Here is a 23,334-nt window from a genome sequence, read left to right as displayed (position 1 = left end):
CCACAGGCATCTTTATGGCCTCTTACTCAGGCCTAAAGCAAAGATTGGAACACCTACTGCTTTGCCATTTTTTCCAATTTATAGTCTCCAAGACTAGTGCTTGCTTCACCTTTTAAGGTAAATTTTAGGAGGAGGGTCCAAGGTCTCAGCCTTAAATATAGGGTTTAAGGGTGTGTTAGTTTGTTTTGCATTGCTATAAAGGAATACCTGAGGCTAGATAATTTATAAAAATAAAACGTTTATTTGGTTCACAGATCTGTAGGCTGTACAAGAAGCATGGTGCCAGCATTTGCTCAGCTTCTGTTGAGGGACTCACAAAGCTTACAATTGTGGCAAAAGGTGTAGCTGGAGCAAGCATGTCACACGGCAAGAGAGGGAGCAAGGGAGAGGGAGGAGTTGCCAGGCTCTTTTTACCAAGTAAATCTCACAGTAACTAATAAAGCACAAACTCACTCATTACTGTGTGCCAAGCCATTCATCAGGGATCCATTCCCGTGACCCTAACACCTCCTACTAGGCTCCACCTCCAACATAGGGGATCACATTTCAACATGAGATTTGGAAGGCACAAATATCCAAACTATATCAAAGGGTATAACAATCACCCGGGGTCAGACAATTGAAAGGACTTACTTCACATGTAAGGCTTTAATAAGGGCAAGTACAGCAGAAGAAAGAATATACAGTCAGTCACTGAGGGGTTTAACATATCCGGGAGCAGCTCGCAGAGTCCCTTCTCAATTGCAAAGGATGTGCTTTGCATTCGGATGATAAAAATCTAAGATATGTGCAAGATATCTTAATATCAAGGAAGCTAAGACACAAGTTTATTGAAGGTTTTATCCTCCACTGATCACAAATAAAATCAGAATGTGTAAATGATTAAAGCAGGTGCAAACCATCAATCTATCCATCCTTAAACAATGTAGACAAGCCAGCAGAGGATACCACCAAGGGAATTTTGGACTTTGTATAGCACAGTATAAATCATTAACCAGCACATTCCATCCTTATCTTAGACAAGGGTCAGTACCAGACTTTCAGACATCTCTGGAGATAAGCATTTATCTATCTCAGTCCAGGTGCAAGTTAATACACTATCCTCACATAGAGAGATAAGATATCTAGGGGTTATGAATTTTGAGGGGGCAATATCCATGTATTGAGGATACATCCTCCATATTGCGGTGTTGCAATGATGGAAATGTGCTTTAAATCTATGCTGTCCAATATGGTAGACACTAGCCACATGTGTCTGTTGAGCACTTGAAACGTGGCTAATGTGAGTGAGAAATTAAATTCTTAATTTTGATTTTAACCAATTCAAGTTCAAGTAGCCATATGTCTAGTGGCTACCATAGTGTATTCTAAACAGTGCAATTTTAGAGCTACAAGATAGATAAAATTTAGTAGTGGATTCATTAGTCTGCATTTTTTTCCCAATGCCATTAATATTTTTTCTATGATCAGTTAGGGTCCTTAAACGTACTTTGTCATACACTTCTCCCTTTGGAGCAAGAAATTATGTAAAAAGTTCACCCTGGTATACTGCAAAGGATAAAAGAACTCCATTTACTCGCTATTTCAGTGGAATTTTGGTTCATCAGTTTTGGTATATCAAAAATCTTTATTGTAATCACAGATATACTAGAGACCTATGGTTACCCAAAAAGTTGTCCCTTTCTGGTACAAAAACATAAGAGACCAGAAAGACAGCTGGTTTTACATGGGCATCCTCACTTATCTTGGTCTGTAAGGTACATGATCAAAGGGTTCTTGCACAGTCAGTAACCTGGTAAATATGAATGAGAAAGCAAACAACCTTAGTTCTCCCACTTGAAAAAATATGAGGACTCCATATAATTTTTCATTTATCTCTGGAATATTTTCCTCCTGTGTCTCTAGTAAGCAGTGTCCACCTGAGTTAGGTGGATCTCATCCTGACTTCTGCATTATCATACTGCTTTTTCTTCTATATTTTTGTGTATTCATGTTCCCAACCATACTTCTCTGCTCCTGTCCTCCACCTTCACCCTGGAATGCCATTTCTATTTCCAAAGGAAGTATTGAGCTAGATCTTGAAGGGTAACATAATTTAGATTACAGATGAGTAAGGGAAAAAAATGACTCAAACCCAGTGTGATGTAATTACCAGCCTCCTTCAGAGCAGTCATTGTTATGCCTGATAATTTGCCTGGGGGTTGTTCTGCTAAACCTATCTACAAATTTTAAAAAATTGGTGATATTATTTACTACCTACTCAGTTATGTATCTAGCAGCAGTCTAAATATCTTTAAACAAACATTCTTTTTCATTTTTTACTCATTCTAACAATGATTTCTTTTTCCAATCAGTCTTTTTTCCTGTGTCTCCACTAAGAGTGAAATATTTCACTCGTCTGAGTTAGAGGCTTAGTCTCTTGCATCAAACTTAAAATAAAACTTTGAAATAATGAATTTGTTATATGTATTTTCCTTAAGAATTTGGAGGCACTACCAAGATGGCTAAAGTCACTATCTTGGTACTCACTAGAGTGAAGTAAGAACAGCTCTGAGTCAAGTAACACCGTACCAAGAATGACACTGAAAACTTCAGATCTCCGTGGCTTTACTATTCTGCAGCTACTGCCACTGACTGTTTTAATGAGATATAGAAATTGGACTCAATTTTAGAGCTTTTGCTTTTCAAAATCCGATGGTGAAAACTTTTAGAGAAAGTTTGGAGCTAGAGTACTGGGTGTTCTCATGTTTTGGACAGTTAAAATAAATGTCACCACCCCTGCTTCTCCCACGAATGCCTGGAAATGTCATTTGATGTCTGAAGGATGTCATAAGACTGGAGGAAAGGAGATTCGGGTGTGGTACCATAGGCTTTTGGTCAGCAATTATATTACTAGGGGATGACAAAAGCCCCTAGAAAAGATATAGTGGGCAAATAATCGATTATTTCTTTTGGTTGCAGGAAGTTATTTTGTGTTTCTTCCATAGGGATTTTGTGTCTTATTTTCATTTTTCTTTTAGCTAAAATTGTATAATTTGCCCAGCAATTTTTCACATGTTGGCCTATGTCTATAAACAGTCATTTATAATTCTTTGTGTTTGTGGTCAGAGAGATTCTAGATACACAACTGCCTGTTTGCTTAAAATATCTCTGGAAACTTAAAGGTAATTGATCGCAGGAATTGGTCATTTGTGTGCACCATGAGAACATGAGTTCAAACAGACAGGTCCATTTTGAGATGAAGAAGCAATGGAAAATCTGTTCAACTAATATCACAAAAATATCCTATCTTCTTCTGTGACATTAAAGAGAAAGACAGTTTCCTGTGCTGGGCACAGTGACTGAGGGATTGGCTAGAATAGGCAGAGATAGAACCAACTCTGGAGATATAAATAATGTTATCAAAGGCAAACTATTTACTTACTTAATGTTGCAGGTTGGGTTCTCCTGGATGTAGACCTTGAGATAGGGCTTAGCATGCATAATATTTATGAAGGGATCAACACCTGTGGGAGGTAAGAGGTTTAAATAATCATGGGCAGAGGGAGAAGGCCAACCTGCAGTGCCAGCCTAACAAAGATTTTGGGCAACCCTATGGTGGCACTCTGCAGTTAAAATAGCTCTTCAGAGTTGTTCCTTTTTGGGTAGAGAGGTCTGGACATTTCCATCTCCATTTGGATCAGGGTAGTGGGGGAAATTTGTGGCTACCTTTGGCTGACACATCTTTGACATCTCTCCCAGAAGCTGAGGCAAATCTTTCCCTGAGGTAGGATCTAGGTAGAGCATAAAGGGATCTCCCTCCTTAGTTATACATTTTTGTGGAACTAAATTGATGAATCTGGATGGAAATTAACAATATTGTTAAATGTATCACATTTAATGGAGCTCATATTGTAACTGGTCTAGAAACTAAGTTCATATAATTTTAGAATAAATAGTCTCAAGAATGCATAGACAAAAAGGAAGAAACAAAAAAACTGTGCCTAAAAGGGAACAATTAAGTTTTAGGTATATGGGTGAACTTTAGGTTACTATGATAAGAAACAAAGAAATGAACATTGATACACTGGTATAAGGCCAGTTTTAAGAAACTATTCTAAATGATGACTTTAAAGCAAAATTAAAATAGTTTTAATCTTTTCTGATAAATATGAGAGGAGTATAAAGGTTCTTTTATTACTTTTAGTTATAGTAAGTCATGGGCAAATTAAACTGTTTTGATAGATTTGTTTTAAAAGATAGTTACATGTTTTCTTTCTTACTTTATCACAGTGTAGAATATAATATAAAGTACTTTATATATACAGTACTTGATTTTATTTTCTTACAAAAGTGTCTGGTTAACTGGAACTTTTCTATACTTGTCTTATGGGGTCAGATAAATAATCATTACTGATACAAAAATTTTAGGACATGTAAATTTAAACATGGATGTTCAACTAAATTGATTTACAATAACTAATATCCTTATGATTTTTTTGCTATTGTTGTTCTTGTAAACTCCAAGCACAGTTTCAAATTATGTGAACCCAAGAATTACTTAACTTGTACCAGGTGAAATTTCAGGGTGTTATACTTCTCTGGGAAGTTTTTTTAATATCAACAGTGACTACACTGTTATTTAATTAACTTACAGCTAAATAAGGATCTTGAAATTATAATTTATTTATTTATTTAGAGACGGAGTTCTCTCTCTGTCACCCAGGCTGGAGTGCAATGGCGCGATCTCGGCTCGCTGCAACCTCCGCCTCCCCAGTTCAAGTGATTCTCCTGCCTCAGCCTCCGAAGTAGCTGGGACTACAGGTGTGTGCTACCACGCCCGGCTGATTTTTATATTTTTAGTAGAGACAGGATTTCACCATGTTGGCCAAGCTGGTCTCGAACTCCTGACCTCAGGTGATCCACCTGCCTTGGCCTCCCAAAGTGCTGGGATTACAGGCGTGAGCCACTGCACCCGGCCAGCAATTATAATTTAAAGTCTTCTGTAAGTATTATATTGGTGTCATTAAAAGATAATCTTAGGTTATCTGGAAAATTGTTAAAGAAATCTAAGTGAATAAAGATGAAAACAGCAAAAGTAATTGGTCACCAAACAATAGTTTTCATTTATGTATTCTTATTTATATTTAAATATAGTTGACACTATAGAAAAAAATTCTTATATGTTTAGAAAAGTTAAAAGCTACAGCTTACATTTTTAAATTAAGTTATAATCTGTTATTTTTTAGTGTGATTGTATATGAATTTTTTTATTAACAAATTTTTTATTTAAGTGAGAGAAGACACTTGTAGCTCAGAAGACAAAATAAAAGGGTCTTTAGAGTAATGTCTGTTCTAAATGTGAGACAATAAAAAGTTATCATTTGCTTTCAGCATATTCTACCCAGATGGCAAATGATTTTTGCCTCACCCACCCTGACTGTGCATTCTCAAAAGAGTCTGTTAATTTTTAGATTTCTATCTACTTTTGGGAATTCCATGACTAGAGACAACTCTAAGCAAAGTGACATAAAGAACTAAATTCCTGAATGTTTATTATGAAACAATTCTGTTATGGTTGTTACATGGTGTTGCTACTCTCTGGAAGTTTCTTATCCTTACATTGTACTCCCATCTGAAAACTATTATGACATCACCTTCCTTCGAGTTCAGACCTCAAATTTAGAAAAATACAACCAAAAAGTAATCTAGAAATGATTTAAAGTATACAGAAGGATGTGCATAGGTTATGGTTGAATGCCATGCCACTTCATAGTAGAGGCTCAAGCATCTGTAGATTTTATTATCCATGGTGGGTCATGGAACCAAGCTAGTGACATCTTTACTTTACATTAGTCTGAGAAGGTGAAGGACAGTGACCCTAAGAGAAGGGAGACAAATGAAGAGAGCACTATAATTATCTTCAGAGAATTTCTAGTCCATGACACAGAGAGGAGGATCACGAAGAGTCCACAGACGCACTGAATTTAAGAGGAGCTGAGAATCTTGGAGAACAAAGTGGCCTAGAGTTGGTAGGACAGAATGCCAGAAAGGATAGGGCTGTAAGAGAACTCTAGGAAAAGAATTCCAGTGCAGAGGGTTCCCCACTGAGTATCAATTAGTACGTGGGTGAGAAAATTACCTGAGGATGGAGAAAGAATCAGATAAAAGGATTAGAGAAAAAAAATGCTCCCAAAGGGCCAGAAATAGTGCTTTACCTCAAGATTCATAGGATTTAAGCTGGGTGCAGTGGCTCATTCCTATAACCCCAGTGCTTTGGGGAGGTGGAGGTGGGAAGATTGCTTGAGGCCAGGAGTTCAAGACCAGATTGGGCAACATAGCAAGACCCTGTCATTACTAATTAAGTAAATAAATAAGTAAGTAAGCAAATAAATGAATAAAAAAGTAACTAAGATTCATGGGGGGTTAAATACAGTACACAGAAGGGTCTAACCTCAATAATGGGCAGTAGTCCTAAACTGACCAGTGTTCCAGGCCCACCTAACAAATCTGAAAGCAGAATCTGAAATGACCAAAATGTTTCCAAGTAACTTAACTCTATGAAGAGAAAAATTTTCAAGAAGATTTATAGGAATACAAAGATATCCAGCACCCGGCAAGGTAAAATTAACAATTTATGACATCCAATAAAAAAAAGACAAGTCATACAAAGAAGGAAGAAAATAAGGTTGTATTCACATTACAATAGGACCCAAAAGAACAATGTGCTTAGGAATAAATTTAACAAAAGAAGTGCAAAACTTGTATTCTGAAAACTACAAAATATTGTTAAAAGAAGTTAAAGAAGACCTAAATAAATGAAAAAACTCTATGTTCATGGATAAAAAGACTTAATATTATTAACATAGACATACTTCCCAAATCGATTACAGATCCACACAATTACTAGCAAAATTTCACCAGGCTTCTTTGCAGAAATTGAAGAGCTGATTCTAAAATCAATGAGGAGATTCACAGGGCCCAATATAGCTAAAATAAATAAATAAATAAAAACTTGACAAATAAAAACTAATTTGGAGAATTCACACTTTCTGATTTCAAAACTTACCACAAAACTCCAGTAATCAAGACAGCATGGTACTGGCAAAAAGATAGAAATATAGATAAACTAAATAGAATTGAGGGTCCAGAAATAAACTCTCACATTTATGGTCAAAAGATGCCAAGACAATACAATAGGGGAAAATAGTTTTTGAATAAATGGTGGTGGGATAATTGAATATTCACACATAAAAGAAGGAAGAAGAACACTCTCCTAAATCCATACAAGAAAATTAAATCTGATCTTAGACCTAAATTAAAATTATACAACTTTTAGAAGAAAATATAGGAGAAAATCTTCATGACCTTAGGCTAGGCAAAAATTTTTAGACATGAAAACAAAAGTACAAGCAACAAAAGAAAACATAGATAAAATGGACATCATCAAAATGTAAAACTTTAGTCTCTGAAAGAATACTATGAAGAAAATGAAAAGGCAACCACAAATGGGAGGAAATATTTTCAAATCTTATATTTGATAATGGATTTGTATTCAGGATACTTACCATTCAATGATAAAAAGATAAATAACTCAATTGAAAAATGGACAAATTATATGAACAAATAGTTTTCTGAAAAGATACATAAATGGCCAACAAACACATGAAAAGATACTCAACATTATTAGCCATTAGGGAAATGCAAATCAAAACCACAATGAGATACTACTTTATACTTACTAGCATGGCTATAATAAAAAAGACAGATAACAACAAGTCTTGGGTAGGATGCAAATATTGATCTCCGCAAAAGGTGAAGAATCATCAGAATGGTAACTACATGGGTAAATATGTAACACCTTTTCCTCATTATTTAAATCTCTTTAAAGGATAATTTACTCTTCAAAAATAATAAAAATGTAGCCTGAGATTTATAGCATAAATTAAAGCAAAATGTATGAAAACCTAAGTACCAAGGTCAGCAGGGGAGAAATAGATGTGTACTACTCTGAAAGGTGGAAAGAAGTCAGACAAGCTAGCAACTTCAGGATCAAAGGAGTGATTAGTGGTGAATCGTGTGTGTGTGTGTGTGTGTGTGTGTGTGTGTGTGTGTGTGTGTGTTTGACATATATTTTCCAAACCGGGCACTGGAGAAGCCAGCAACTCAGAAACATCAATAGGCAAACACCAAGGGAAAACAACAACAACAACAAGAAATTCTACTTTCTATAGTCTATCCAGCCTAAGAGCCAGGAGAGGAGCAACCTAGATGGATAGCTAGAAAATATTTATTATTAGAAAATAGCTCCTCTACCAAAATACCACAGAAAAAAATGTGGCTTAACCTCCAACACTGCCAGAAATGGTTAAATGAGCAAGTGTAGACTTCCTCTCATGTGAGAGTCTTCTCTGCCCCTGTGTCTTCAGAGATAAGAATGTTCTTTTTCTTATCTCTGAAGATAAGAGAGGGCACCTTTGGAATGTTGGTCTTATAACCTGCTTCAGGGACAGCTCAGAAAATCCTTCCTAGGTTTTATAATCTGCCTCAGGGGAGAAGGACAAGGGAAGGCTTGAGAGAACTTCCTGCTCCTGCTACTTTCTCAAATGCCAAGGTGCCACATTTTGGGGTAGTCCTGTGCCCCATAACGTTATTATATTGATGCAAATGAGGAAGAAAGGAGCAGACCTGATAACTTTGTAATATAGTGTTTTGACTGTAAGGATAAAGGCAAAAAGTACCGTGTACAAACACTGTGCTTTAGTTGGTAAACTTGTCTAGCATGGGGTATGGATTAGCAATTCTGAAACTATGCAAGCACTACAGTGAACAAATAAGTGTACTGTAGAATAGGGATTGGCATACTATGGACTGTGGGCCAAATTTAGCTTATTTTTCTATGGCCCATAAAAAAACTTTTTTTTTCATTATTGAATGGCTAAAAAAATCAATAGAAAAATTATACTTTATAATACATGAAAATTATTTAAAAATTCAAAGCTGAGGAGTTGTGATAGAGACATTATGGCCCCCAAAGCCTAAAATATTTACTTTTACAGGAAAAACTATCTCTTTACATGAAAAGTTTGCTGACCCTTATAGTAGATAATAAGAGCCAGAATTCTCAGTGTCATGGAAATAAGTTATAAATAAGCAAAAAGGGAGGACCAGAATATACCCTGTGTTGCTGGATTAGAGTTGGAGACATCAGTATAAATTCATATTTAATATACATATAGATAGATACAGAAAGGTAGATAAATATGTATACATGGGTTAGCATACATGCATATATTTCCCAGCTCTATTGAGAGGGCTGTATTGTATTAATTCAGCCCAGCTCCCATTCCTGCTATCTGTATTAAATATAAAATTTGACTAAGCAAGAAATTCAATTAATAAATTTAGCACAAAAATATATTCAGATATTTTTCTAACAAAACCAGTTCCTTTATGATTGTTTCCTTCAAACGCAGAATCTGAGAAAGAAAAATTGAACCAGACTTGGTCTAAGAAAAAATATTTTAACCTAATATATTTCAAAATCTTTTGAAAAATAATTCACATCTCTAATAAAATGCTTAGGCAATTTCCTTTTTCATTTACTTTTCTTCTTCTTCAACTTTTATTTTAGGTTCAGGGGGTACATATGCAGATTTGTTACATCGGTAAATTTTGTGTCACTGGGGTTTGGTATACAAATGATTTCATTACCCAGGTAGTGAGCATAGTACCTGATAGGTAGATTTTCAACCCTCACCCTCCTCCTAACCTCCACCCTCAAGTACACCCTGGTGTCTATTGTTCCCCTCTTTGTGTTCATGTGAACTCAATGTTTACCTTCCAATTATAAGTGAGAATGTGCAGTATTTGGTTGTCTGTTCCTGTGTTAGTTTGCTTAGAATAATGGCCTCCAGCTCCATCCATATTGCTGCAAAGGACAGGATTGCTTTTTTTAATGGTTGTGTAGTATTCCATGGTATATATGTACCATATTTTCTTTATCCATTTCACTACTGATGGGCATCTAGGTTGATTCCGTGTATTTTCTATTGTGAACAGTGCTGCAGTGAACATATGAGTGCATATGTCTTTTTGGTAAAACAATGTATATTCCTTTGGGTATATATCCAGTAATGGTATTGCTGGTTCAAATGATATTTCTTTTTGAAGTTCTTTGAGAATTCTCCAAACCGCTTTCTATAGTGGCTGAAATAATTTACATTCCTACCAGCAGTGTATAAGTGTTCCTTTTTCTCCACAATCTCACCAATATCTGTTATTTTCTGACTTTTTAGTAATAGCCATTCTGACTGGTGTGACATGGTATCTCATTGTAGTTTGATTTGAATTTCTCTAATGATTAGTGATGTGGAGAATTATTTTCATGTGTTTGTTGGCTGCATGTATGTCTTCTTTTGAGAAGTGTCTGTTCATGTACTTTGCCCATTTTTAATAGGGTTGTTTGTTTTTTTCTTACTGATTTAAGTTGCTTATAGATTATGGATATTAGACCTTCGTCATATGCGTAGTTTGCAAGTATTTTTTCCCATTCTGTAGGTTGTCTGTTTAGTCTGTTGAAAGTTTCTTTTGTTGTGCAGAAGCTGTTTAGTTTAAATAGGTCCCAATTGTCTATTTTTGTTTTTGTTGCAATTGCTTTTGGCATCTTCATCATGAAATCTTTGCCAAGGCCTATGTCCAGAATGATATTTCCTAGGTTTTTTTCCTAGGGTTTCTATAGTTTTAGGTCTTACATTTAAGTCTTCAATCCATCTTCAGTTAATTTTTGTATGTGGTGAAAGAAAGGGGTCCAGTTTTAATATTCTGCATATGGCTAGCTAGTTATCCCAGCATCAGTTATTGAATAGGGAGTCCTTTCCCCATTATTTGTTATTGTCAACTTTGTAAAAAATCAGATGGTTGTAGATGTGCAGCTTTATTTCTGGGATTTATAACCTGTTCAATTGGTCTATGTGTCTATTTTTGTACCAATTCCGTGCTATTATGGTTACTGTGGCCTTGTAGTACAGTTTGAACCTGGATAATGTGATTCCTCCAGCTTTGTTCTTTTTGCTTAGGATTGCCTTTGCTATTTGAGCTATTTTTGGTTACATGTGAATTTTGAATAGTTTCTTTTCTAATTCTGTAAAAAATGACATTGGCAGTTTGATAGGAATAGCATTGAATCTATAACTTGCTTTGGGCAGCATGGCCATTTTAACAATGTTGATTCTTCCTATCCATGAGCATAGAAATTTTTCTCATTTGTTTGTGTCCTCTGATTTCTTTGAGTAGTGTTTTGTAATTTTTATTATAGAGATCATTGACTTCCCTGGTTAGCTGTATTCTTAGGTATTTTATTTTTTTGTGGCTATTGTGAATGGCACTGCATTCTCGATTTGGCTCTCAGATTGGACAATGTTGGCGTATAGAAATACTGATGATTTTTATACAGATTTTGTATACTGAAACTTTACTGAAGTTGTTTATCAGTTCTAGGAGCCTTTGGGCAGAGACTATGGAGTCTTCTCTGTATAGAATCATATCATCTGCAAAAAGAGATAGTTTGACTTCATCTCTTCCTATCTGGATGTCTTTTATTTCTTTCTCTTGCCTGATTGCTCTGGCTATGACTTCCAGTACTACATTGAATAGGAGTGCTGAGACTGGATATTTTTTTCTTGTTCCAGTTCTAAGGAGGAATGTTTCTAGCTTTTGCCTATTCAGTATGATGCTGGCTGTGGGTTCATCATAGATGGCTCTTATTATTTTGAGGTATGTTCCTTCAATGCTGAGTTTGTTGAGGGTTTTCAACATGAAATGATGTTGAATTTTATTGAAAACTTTTTCTGCATTTATTGAGATGATCATGTGGGTTTTGTTTTTAGTTCCGTATATGTGATTAATCACATTTATTAACTTGTCTATGTTGAAACAACCTTTCATCTCAGAGATAAAGCCTACTTGTTCATAGTGGAATAGCTTTTGGATGTGCTGCTGGATTAGATTTGCTAGTATTTTGTCCAGGAGTTTTGCATTTATATTCATCAGGGATAGTGATCTGAAGTTTTCTTTTTTCATTGTGTTTCTGCCAGGTTTTGGTATCAGGATGATTCTGGCCTCATAGAATGCGTTCAAGAGGAGTCCCTCCTCCTCAATTTTTTGGAATAGTTTCAGTAGGATTGGTACCAGCCCTTCTTTATACCTCTGGTAGAATTTGGCTGTGAATCCATCTGTTCTGGGGCTTTTTCTGGTTGGTAGGTTTTTTTATTACTGATTCAATTTTGGAACTGGTTATTGATCTTTTCAGGGTTTCAATTTTTTTTTTCCTGGTTCAATCTTGGGAGACTGTATGTTACCAGGAATTTATTCATTTCTTGTAGGTTTTCTAGTTTGTGTTTTATGGAGGTGTTTGTAGTAGCCTCTGAGGGCTTTTTTTTTTTGTATTTCTGTAAGGTTGATGGTAATGTCCCCTTTGTCTTTTCTTATTGTGTTTATTTGGATCTCTCTTTTTTCCCTTATTCATGTACATGGCAGTCTATCAATCTTATTTATTGTTCCTAAGAACCAACTCTTAGTTTCATTGACCCTTTGTATGGGTTTTAATGTCTCAATTTCATTCACTTCATCTCTGACTTTGGTTATTTCTTTTCTTCTGCTATCTTTGGCTAGCTCTTGTTTTTCTAGTTCCTCTAGGTGTGACATGAGGTTTTTAATTTGATACGTTTCTAACTTCTTGATGTAGGTGGTTAGTGCTATAAACTTTCCTCTTAACTCTGCTTTAGCTATGGCCCAGAGATTCTGGTATGTTGTATCTTTGTTTTTATTAGTATCAAAGATTATTTTTAAATTTCTGCGTTAATTTCATTGTTTACTGAAAAGTCATTCATAAACAGGTTGATTAATTTACATGTACTTGTATGGTTTTGAGAGATCTACTGGTATTGATTTCTATTTTTATTGCACTGTGGTCTGAGAGTGTGGTTGGCATGATTACAGTTTTTAAAAATTAGTTGAGAATTGCTTTATGGCCAAGTGTGCAGGCAATCTTAAAGTATGTGCTGTGTGCAGATGAGAATGTATACTCTATTGTTGTTGAGTGGTGTATTCTGTACATGTCTGTTAAGTCCATTTGGTCAGGCATTGAGTTTAGGTCCTGAATATTTTTGTTTGTTTCATTTCTTGTTGATCCAACACTGTCAATGGGGTGTTGAAGTCTCCCACTATTATTGTGTTGTTCACTAATAACAACACAATAATAGTAGGAAGGTTTTCTTAGGTCTCTAATAACTTATTTTATGAATATATGTGTTCCAGTGTTGGTGCATATATATTTAGGATAGTTAAGACTTCTTGTTGAATTGAACCTTTTATCATTATGTAATGCCCTTCTTTGTCCTTTTTTATTGTTGTTGGTTTAATGTCTGTTTTATTTGATATAAGAATATCAACTCCTGCTCTTTTCTGTTTTCAATTTGCTTGATAGATCTTTCTACATCTGTTGAGCTTATGGATGTCATTCCATGTGAGATGGGTCTCTTGAAGACAGCATACAGTTGTGTCTTGTTTCTTTATCCAACTTGCCACTCCATGTCTTTTAAGTGGGGCATTCATCCCATCTACATTCAGGGTTGATATTAATATATCAAGATTTGAACCTGTCATCATGTTGTTAGCTGGTTGTTATGTGGACTTGATTGTACAGTTGCTTTATAACGTCAGTGGGCTATCTACATAAGTGTGTTTTTGTGGCGGCAGGTGTTCGTCTTTTTTTTCTATGTGTAGCACTCCCTTAAGGATTTCTTGTAAGGCAGGCCTGGTGGTAAAGGACTCCCTTAGTATTTGCTTGTCTAAAAAGGGTTTTATTTCTCCTTCACTTATGAAGCTTTGTTTGACTGGATAAGAAATTCTTGGTTAGAATATTTTTTTTAGTTATGCTGAATGTAGGCCCCCAATCTCTTCTGGCTTCTAGTGTTTTTGTTGAAAGGTCCACCGTTAGCCTGATGGGGTTTCCTTTGTAAGGGACCTGCTACTTCTCTCTAGCTGCCTTTAGGATTTTTTCTTTCACATTGACTTTGGAGAATCTGATGACTATGTGTCTTGGGTATGGTCATCTTTTGTGTTATCTCACAAGGGTTCTCTGAATTTCTTGAATTTGTATGTTGACCTCTCTAGCAAGGTTAGAAAGTTTTTCATGGACAATATCCTCAAATATGTTTTCTAAGCTGCTTGCTCTCTCTCTCCATCTTTTTCAGGAATGCCAATGAGTCATAGGTTTGATCTCTTTATAGAATGCCATATTTCTTGGAGGTTTTGTTCATTTTTAAAAATTATTTTTTCTTTATTTTTGTTTGCCTGCATTGATTCAAAGGGGCAGCCTTCAAGCTCTGAAATTCTTTCCTCAGCTTGGTCTATTCTGTTATTAATGCTTCCATTCTCGTTCTGTAATGCCTGTAGTGAGTTTTTCACTTCAAGAAGTTCAGTTTGATTCTTTTTAAAAATCAAACTGGCTATGTTGTCTTTCAACTCTTGGACCATATTACTGTGTTCCTTGGATCGGGTTTCAACTTTCTCCTGTATGTTGATAAGCTTCCTTGCAATCCAGATTCTGAATTCTATGTCTGCCATTTCAGCCATTTCAGTCTGGCTAAGAACCATTGCTAGGGAACAAGTGTGGTCATTTTTTTGTCATGAGAAGACACTCTGGCTTTTTGAGTTGCCAGAGTTCTTGAACTGGCTCTTCCTCATCTGTGTGGGCTGATGTTCATTTCATCTTCGAAGCTACTGTTTTTTGGATGAAAATTTTTGCTTTCATATTTTTTAATGTTCCTGAGGGTTTGACTATAGTATACTTTGGGTTTAGTTGTTTGGCTTCATTTCTAACTGCTTCCAGAGAGCCAAGTCTCAGCTCAGCACTCTGGCTATGTGCTCTATCCCTGAGGGGCTGGGAACAGGCCTGCAGCTTTACTCTCTTGCCCATTGAGTTAAGCACCTGATACATTGGAAGGGCCAAGGTGTTCCCAGTCTGCTGACAGTGATGCTCTGATGGGGGCTGCTGGCAAGAGTCCTCTGGAGGGATGGCAATAGACCCCTGCGTGCATGCATGTCAGTGAGGCAGTGAGAGGTCCCCATGTGTATGCATGCCACCAGGGCAGTGGCAGGTCCCTGTGTCTGTGTGTGTGTGCATGCATGCACTGGCAGGATGTGGAAGGGGTCCCTGTGTGCATGTGCCCTGGAAGAGATGATAGTGGGTCCTGTGGGGCTCCTGCATGTGCATGCTTGTGGGGTGGTGGGGATCCCTACCCATGTGTGTGCTGGTGAGGGAGCAGGGAGATGCTGTGGATAAGTGTGTGCTGGTGGGGAAGCGCTGCTGGTGGTGCAAAAAAATGCTGGCAGGGTGAAATGTGCAGGTGAGTGAGTGCTTGTGGGAGTCAATCTGTAAAAGCACATGGATGGTTAGGCGGGGTTTGCTGGCAAAAGAGCTGTGGCAGTGGCTGCTGGCAAACTGAGGCTGCCCTGCAAGCAGGTGCTGCAAGGCAAGGACCCTGGGAGAGGCCAGCAGACAGTGGGTTACTCAGGTCAGACTGCCTCCATCCCATGGGCAAGACAACCCTCCTCTGTTTGGATGCAGCTGGTAACAGACTAGAGCCACCTAGAAGAATATGGTGAGCCTTGAGTGATGAGTGCCCATGGTTGTGCTGCATTGCAGCCAGCCATTCGTGCACCAAACCCTCTGGACTCCACACAGGCTGGAGTTCTGTCTCTGCCAACTCTTAAGGCAGTTCTCCCTGCTGGACCAGATGTCCAAGGGGGTCATGGGGTCTCCTGGACCTGGGATCTTGGAGGTTCATGGCAAGAGTGGGCCACTCTATGCCTATTTCACTTATCCCTTCTCTAGGCGCCACTTAGTGTCAGAAACATGTCCTGGTGCTTGGCAACCTTGTGCAGGGTTCCCAGCTTCCTTCACTTTCAGCCTGGGGCCTGCATCTTCCCTCTGTCCACACTCAATGCCTTATTTTTGAAGATCTATTTGGAGTGTGTTTGTCTACCTGATGATCTTGTCTCTCTTGGTGGGTGCATCTAGTAAGCCATCTTGGCTCTCTCCCTGCCCCACAATTTTCTGATAAACCTAAATGAGATTCACAACTGCTAGGAAATTCTTCATCTTACGTTTCCATATCAGTCCATCAGTCAGGGGGGTAAAGCTCTTTAACCAGAGGTTCTCTATCACTTGTTTGCTTGCACTTTTATTTTATCCTACTGAACAGTGATTTCCTAGCCATGTCTTTTTTTCATACAAATATTTTTAAGAGAGAAATCTTTGAATTGGCTTGCATAGAATCTTAGAGGAAGCATGATGTAGAACTTTGGCACATGCTTGTAAATTAAATAATTTTTCAAGTAGTGGAGATGCATGAACGAGGCAGTCAAAGAAGAGAGACTATGTACAAAAGAAATACAAGACCTAATATATTAACATGCCAGTATATCTACCACTTCCCCACTGCCCTCATGCCCTTGCTCCCAAGTGGAAAATTTTTCTCTTCTCTGAAATTTTCTACTTTCTTCTTTTTTTTCATGGACAGGAATCATTATTCCTCTGAATGCATGGACCCTGTGGAAAGAAAATTAATTTATTTACATATTCCCAAGGAAGCCCAAATGCCTGCTGTTCATTTGCTGAATGAATACATTTTGTAAAAATGGTATAGATAGTGAAGATACTATATGGCTGTATGGCTCATCACAGAATGAACATTGAAGCAGCATATTTTCTAAGATTATACTTCCCCTCCTTCATACATGCTTTTCATGTACATTATTCCAAGAGAGGTAGGACAAGGAGTCCTTCTTTCAGTAGCCCAATCTCCTTGCAGGAGTTTCCCAGCTAATCAGAATTTCAAGGAACACCTAGAATGCCTCTGCTCTTTGCTCTTTTGAAGAGTTTTAACTGCTTACATTATTCCTCCACCACAGAGAAAACTCTTAGATTATATTAGAAGAAAGCATAATTTTAGACAGTTATTTGAAAACAATTTTACCTCCGCAAAAGAAAAAGAAAAACCTCAGTGGTAGCCAGTAGAGGTAGCAGAAAAAGCATAATGCAACACTTCACCAATTTTATTAATCTATTCAATAAATATTTGTTGAGTACAGATGCTCTTCGACTCATGATCAGGTTATGTGCAGATAAACCACATCCTAAGTCAAGGAGTATAAAGAATGTGTATGGCTTTCATATCGTAGTAAAGTTGTAAAGTTGAAAAATTGTAAGTTGAACCCATTGTAAGTTGGGAACTGTCCATAATACTCTGTAATGTCCATAATACTCTGTGTGGGGAATCAAGCAAGAAAATAGTTCTGCCCTCAAAATACTTATGGCCCATTTCCACAATCTAAAATTGAAAAGCACGTATGATACTAATATTAAATAGTCCAATTAAATAAACTTCATCAGCATGAAAATACCAAAAGAACTGTATTTTTCTGGGCCAAATGTTGTACAAATATATCACTATTGTAAGGGACAAAAAGTAATAACTTTTCCTTACTCATTGCTAAATTCATGACTGTGTATTAGTCTGTTCTCACATTCCTATAAAGAACTACCTGAAACTGGGTAACTTATAAAGAAAAGAAGTTTAATTGACTCAAAGTTCTGCAGGCTGTACAGGTAGCATGGCCGGGAGCCCTCAGGTTACAATCATGGTGGAAGGTGAAGGGGAAGCAAGCGTTGTCCTCACATGGCAGATCAGGGAGAGAGAGAGAACAAAGGGGGAAGTGCTTCACATTTTCAAACAACCAGATCTGATGAGAACTCACTCACTATTATGAAAACAGCAAAGAGAAAATCTGCCCCCATGATCCAATGACCTCCCACTAGGTGTCTCTCACAACACTGAGGATTACAATTCAACATGTGATTTGGGTGGTGACACAGAGCCAAACCATATCATTCCCTTCCTGGCCCCTCTCAAATCTCATGTCCTTCTCACATTTCAGAACACAGTTGTGCCTTCCCAACAGTCCCTCAAAGTCTTAACTCATCCCAGCAATAACTCAAAACTCCAACACCAAAGTCTCATCTGAGACAAGGCAAGTCCCTTCCACCTATGAGCTTGTAAAATAAAAAACAAGTTAGTTACTTCCAAGATACAATGGGATACAGGTATTGCATAAATTCTCCTGTTCTAAAAGGGAGAAACTGGCCAAAACAAAGGAGCTACAGGACCCATGCAAGTCCAAAACCCAACAGGGAAATCATTAAATCTTAAAGCTCTGAAATCATCTCCTTTGACTCTATGTCTCAAATCCAAGCCACACTGGTAAAAGGGATGGGCTCCTGAGGCCTTGGGCATCCATACCTCTGTGGTTTTGCAGGGTATAGCTCTCTCAGATGCTTTCATGGGCTAGCATTGAGTGCCTTCATCTTTTCCAGGTGCATGATGCAAGCTGTAGGTGGATTTACCATTCTGGGGTCAGGAGAACAGCGGCCCTCTCCTCACAGCTCCACTAGGCAGTGCCCCAGTGGGGACTTTGTGTGGGGGCTCCGACCCCACATTTCCCTTCCCCAGTGACCTAGTAGAGGTTGTCCATGAGGACTCTGCCCCTGCAGTAGACTTCTGCCTGGACATCCAGACTTTCAATATATGCTCTGAAATCTAGGCACAGGCTCCCAAGTTTCAACTCTTGCCCTTTGTGTACCCACAGGCCCAAGGCTACATGGAAGCCACCAAGTCTTGGGGCTTGCACCCTTGGAAGCAATGTCTTAAGCTGTACCTTGGCCCTTTTTAGCCATGGCTGGAGCTGGAGCTGCCATAATGCAGAATACCATGTTTGCCTGCACAGAGCAGAGGGGCCTGTGCATTTTTTTCTTCTAGGCCTCCAGGTCTGTGATAAGAGGAACCATTTTTTTCTTCTAGGAAACCATTTTTTTCTTCTAGGCCTCCAGGCATGTGATGAGAGGATCTGCCATAAAAATCTCTGAAATGTCATAGAGGCATTTTCCCCATTGTCTTGGCTATTAACATTTGGTTCCTCTTTGCTTATGCAAATTTTTGCAGCAGGCTTGAATGCCTCCCCAGAAAATGTTTGTTTTTTTTTTTCTACCACATGGTCAGGCTGCAAATTTTCCAAATTTTCATGCTCTGCTTTGCTTTTTAATATAAATTCCAATTTCAGACCATCTTTTCACAAATGCACATGAATGTATGCTATTAGAAGGAGTCAAGTCACATCTTGAATGCTTTGCTGCTTATAAATTTCTCCCACCAGATACCCTAAATCATCTCTCTCAAGTTCAAATCTCTACAGATCCCTAGAGCAGGGCACAATGCCAGAAGTTTATTTGCTAAAGCATAGCAAGAATGACTTTTACTTCAGTTCCCAATAAGTTCCTCATGTCAATCTGAGACCTCAGCCTGGATTTTACTGTCTATATCACTATCAGCATTTTGGTCACAACAATTTAACAAGTCTCTAGGAATACCAAACTCTCTTTCATCTTCCTGTCTTCTTCTGAGTCCTCCAAACTGTTCCAACCTCTGCTGGTTACCCAGTATCAAAGTCACTTCTACGTTTTCAGGTATCTTTATAGCAATGCCCTACCTCTCTGGTACCAATTTTCTGTATTAATCCATTCTCACATTGCTATAACGAACTACCTGAGACGGGGTAATTTATAAAGAAAAGGGTTTTATTTGACTCACGGTTCTGCAGGCTGTACAGGTAGCATGGCTGGAAGGCCTCAGTAAGCTTACAATCATGGCAGAAGGCAAATAAGAAGCAAGCACTGTCCTCATATGGTGGAGCAGGAGAGAGAGTGAAGGGGGAACTGCTACACACTTTCAAGCAACTAGATCTCATGAGAACTCACTCACTATGACGAGAACAGCAAAGGGAAATGTATTAGTCCATTCTCACACTGCTATGAAGAAATACCTGAAACTGGGTAATTTATAAAGCAAAGAGGTTCTATTGACTCATGGTTCTGCATGGCTGGGGAGACCTCAGTAAACTTATAATCATGGTAGAAGGGGAAGGAAACATGTCCTTCTTCACATGGTGACAGGAGAGAGAAATGCCAAGCAAAGCAGGGGAAAGCCCCTTAGAAAACCATCAGATCTCATGAGAGTTCACTCACTATCACAAGAACACCATAGGATAATGAATTTATTTAGCAAGAGTTTTACATGACACAAAGCCTTCGGAAATGAAAAACCAACCCCCCAAGGAGGTACCAAAGCTTATAAACCATCTTTTAAAAAATAACTTTTATTTTTATATTTTTAGATACAAAATTTCTCTGCTGACTGAACCACAGTTACTGCTTCTATTCACATTTCACTGGCCCAGGCAGGTAGAGGACCGCAGCTAATTTCAAGGACAATGGGACAATGCAATTCTATCAGATACCTCAAAGGAGGACAACTGAACTATTTGTTTACAGCCTTAATAGTACACTTTCCAAAGCATATTTCAGAAAAGCTAGAAAACTGAAAGTCTCCTAAAACCATTAAAGTAATATCAGTGACAAGAAATTTGAAGAATTCAGTTTCAGGTGTCTTCAATGGGAAGTTTTAACAAATAGTCAACAAATAATTTTTTTTTCATCTGTTACAAATTCATCACAATATAACTGGCTAGCCATATGCAAAGGATTAAAACTGGACCCCATAATTATACCATATACAAAAATTAACTCAATATGGATTAAAGACTTAAATGTAAAACCCAAAACTATAGAAACCCTAGAAGAAAATCTAGGCAATATAATTCAGGACATAGGCACAGGCAAAGATTTCATGATGAAAACACCAAAAGCAATTGCAACAAAAGCAAAAATTGACGAATGAGATCTAATTAAACTAAAGAGCTTCTGCACAGCAAAAGAAACTATCAACAGAGAAATCAAACAACCTATAGAATGGGAGAAAATTTTTGCAAACTATGCATCCAACAAAGGTATAGTAGCCAGCATCTATAAGGAACTGAAACAAATTCACAAGAAAAACAAACAGCTCCGTTAATATGTGGGCAAAGGACATGAACAGACAAAAGAAGACATACATGCCCCAACAATCATATGACAAAAATGCTCAACATCACTGATGAAAGAATGCAAATCAAAACCACAATAAGATACCATGTCACAGCAGTCAGAATGGCTATTATAAAAAGTTAATAAATGACAAATGTTGGCAAGGTTGTGGAGAAAAAAAAGAACACTTATACACTGTTGGTAGTAGTTTAAATTAACTCAACCATTGTGGAAGACAGTGTGGTGATTCCTCAAAGACCTAAAGACAGAAATATCATTTGACTCAGCAATTCCATTACTGGGTATATACCCAAAGGAATATAAATTATCTTACCAGAAAGACACATGCACACAGAATTTTATTGCAGCACTATTCACTATAGCAAAAACATGGAATCAACCTAAATACCTATCGATGATAGACTGGATAAAGAAAATGTGGTACATATACACCATGGAATACTATGAAGCCATAAAAAGGAATGGAATCTTGTCCTTTGCAGAGGCATGGATGGAACTGGAGGCCATTATCCTTAGCAAACTAATGCAGGAACAGAAAACCAAACACTACATGTTCTCACTTACAAGTGGGAGCTAAATGATAAGAACACATGGACATATAGAGGGGAACGGCACACACTGGGGTCTATTGGAGGGTGGAGGGTGGGAGGAGGGAAAGGATCAGGAAAAATAACTGATGAGTACTAGGCTTAATACCTGGGTGATGAAGTAATCTGTACAGCAAACCCCCATGACATAAGTTTACCTATATGACAAATCTGCACATGTACCCCTCAACTTAAATGTTAAAAAAAAATTATGCCAATAAAACAAATGGGGGAATATACTCTGAATTACCTTATAAGGCTAGTATAACCTTGATGTCTAAGATAATTCAAAGGAAATACAAGAAATAATAATTAAAGGTAAATCTTATTCATTAATATAGATACAAATATCCTGGACAAAATATTACATTTGATCAAACAATATTTGAAAATACACTACATCAGCCTATAGTGTTTATATCCCAGGAATGAAAGTACAGTAAAACATGAGAAACCAATTTATATAATCCACCACATTAACATATTAAAAAGGATATATGTGTATATATACACACACATATATTGTATATATACTCACCTCGATAGATTTGGAAAAATCAATGCTATTTAACATCCATTATGTTTTTTTAATCATCTTTACTGAACAAGAGCAAACGCATTTTTGAAACATTTTTACTGAATAAGAGCAAACCTAAATCATACTCAATGGTAAATTCAGGTTCCAACTTTATCCTTGGTATCAGAAGTAAGACAAGGATATCTCCTATCATTACATCCATCCTTTATTTTATCAGATGCCTTGGTCAGTGAAACAGAACAAGAAAAAGAAATAAAAGCTATTGGTCTAGGAAAGGAAGAATCATACTATCATTTTTCACAGATGACACAATGTGCATTTAGAAAATCAAGAAAAGGATTAGAAACAGCTGCAGTATGCAGCACTTACAGAAAGAAATTAAAAGGGGTGAGTGAATCCAGCATCTTCAACTGAAATAGCCAGGTTCTCACTTTGGGACTGACCAGGCAAACAACTCGACCCACAGAGAATGAAGAAAAGCAGGGAGCAGGGTGATGGCCCACCTGGGAGTGGCACAGAGCCAAAGGAACCCCCACCCAAGCCAAGGGAAGCAGTGACTGATAGTGCAACCCCACCTGAGAAACCACACTTTTCCCACAGATCTTTGCCACCTGCAGGTCAAGAGACCCCCTCAAGAGCTCATGCCACCAGGGCCTTGGGTCAGATACACAGAGCTGTGTGGAGTCTCAGCAGAGCAGCTGCTTAGGCATACACAAAGACTCAGGAGTTTTACATACTCTGGCCCTGGGATCCCTGGCAAGGTGGGAAATCTGTCCATACATATCCCTAGAAAGGGGGCTGAATCCAGGGAGCCAAGCAGCATCTTTCTCTGGGCCCCACTTCCATGACATGTCACAAGTTAAGACCCACTGGCTTGGAATTCCAGCCAGCCAATGGGAACAAGCTGGAATCGCCTGAGATGGGTCTGAGTTCCCAGGGGGAGGGGCAGCTGCCATCTCTGTGGTTTGGTAGTCTCAGCTGTTCCAGCCTGCTAGCTTTGGAGAATACAAATGGTCCAGATGAGGAAGAGTCCCTTACAATGTGGTACAGCTGTTTTGCCAGATTGTGGCCAGACTGCTTCTTTAAATGGGACCTCAATCCATTCCTCCTCACTGGGCAAGACCTCCCTGTGGGGGCTTCAGCCACTCCAGCCAGGGTTCTATGGACAG

General features: G+C 37.9%; 1 long non-coding RNA gene across 1 annotated transcript in view; it reads right to left on the bottom strand.

The window, feature by feature from the left end:
* Positions 1 to 224: 224 nt before the first annotated feature.
* The window catches only part of LOC109024719 (uncharacterized), a 49,597-nt gene continuing 26,487 nt past the window's right edge, over positions 225 to 23,334 (bottom strand). The window contains exons 5-6 of the long non-coding RNA XR_002004217.3: positions 3,425 to 3,506; positions 225 to 1,792 (exon numbers count right to left, since the gene is read on the bottom strand). This is a non-coding gene — a long non-coding RNA (uncharacterized lncRNA). The remainder of the gene's footprint in view (positions 1,793 to 3,424; positions 3,507 to 23,334) is intronic.

The sequence above is a fragment of the Gorilla gorilla genome, chromosome X (genome assembly GCF_029281585.2).
Source record: "Gorilla gorilla gorilla isolate KB3781 chromosome X, NHGRI_mGorGor1-v2.1_pri, whole genome shotgun sequence".
NCBI lineage: Eukaryota > Metazoa > Chordata > Mammalia > Primates > Hominidae > Gorilla > Gorilla gorilla.
Note: the sequence above shows the minus strand (reverse complement) of the source record. Positions and strands in the feature narration are given on the sequence as shown.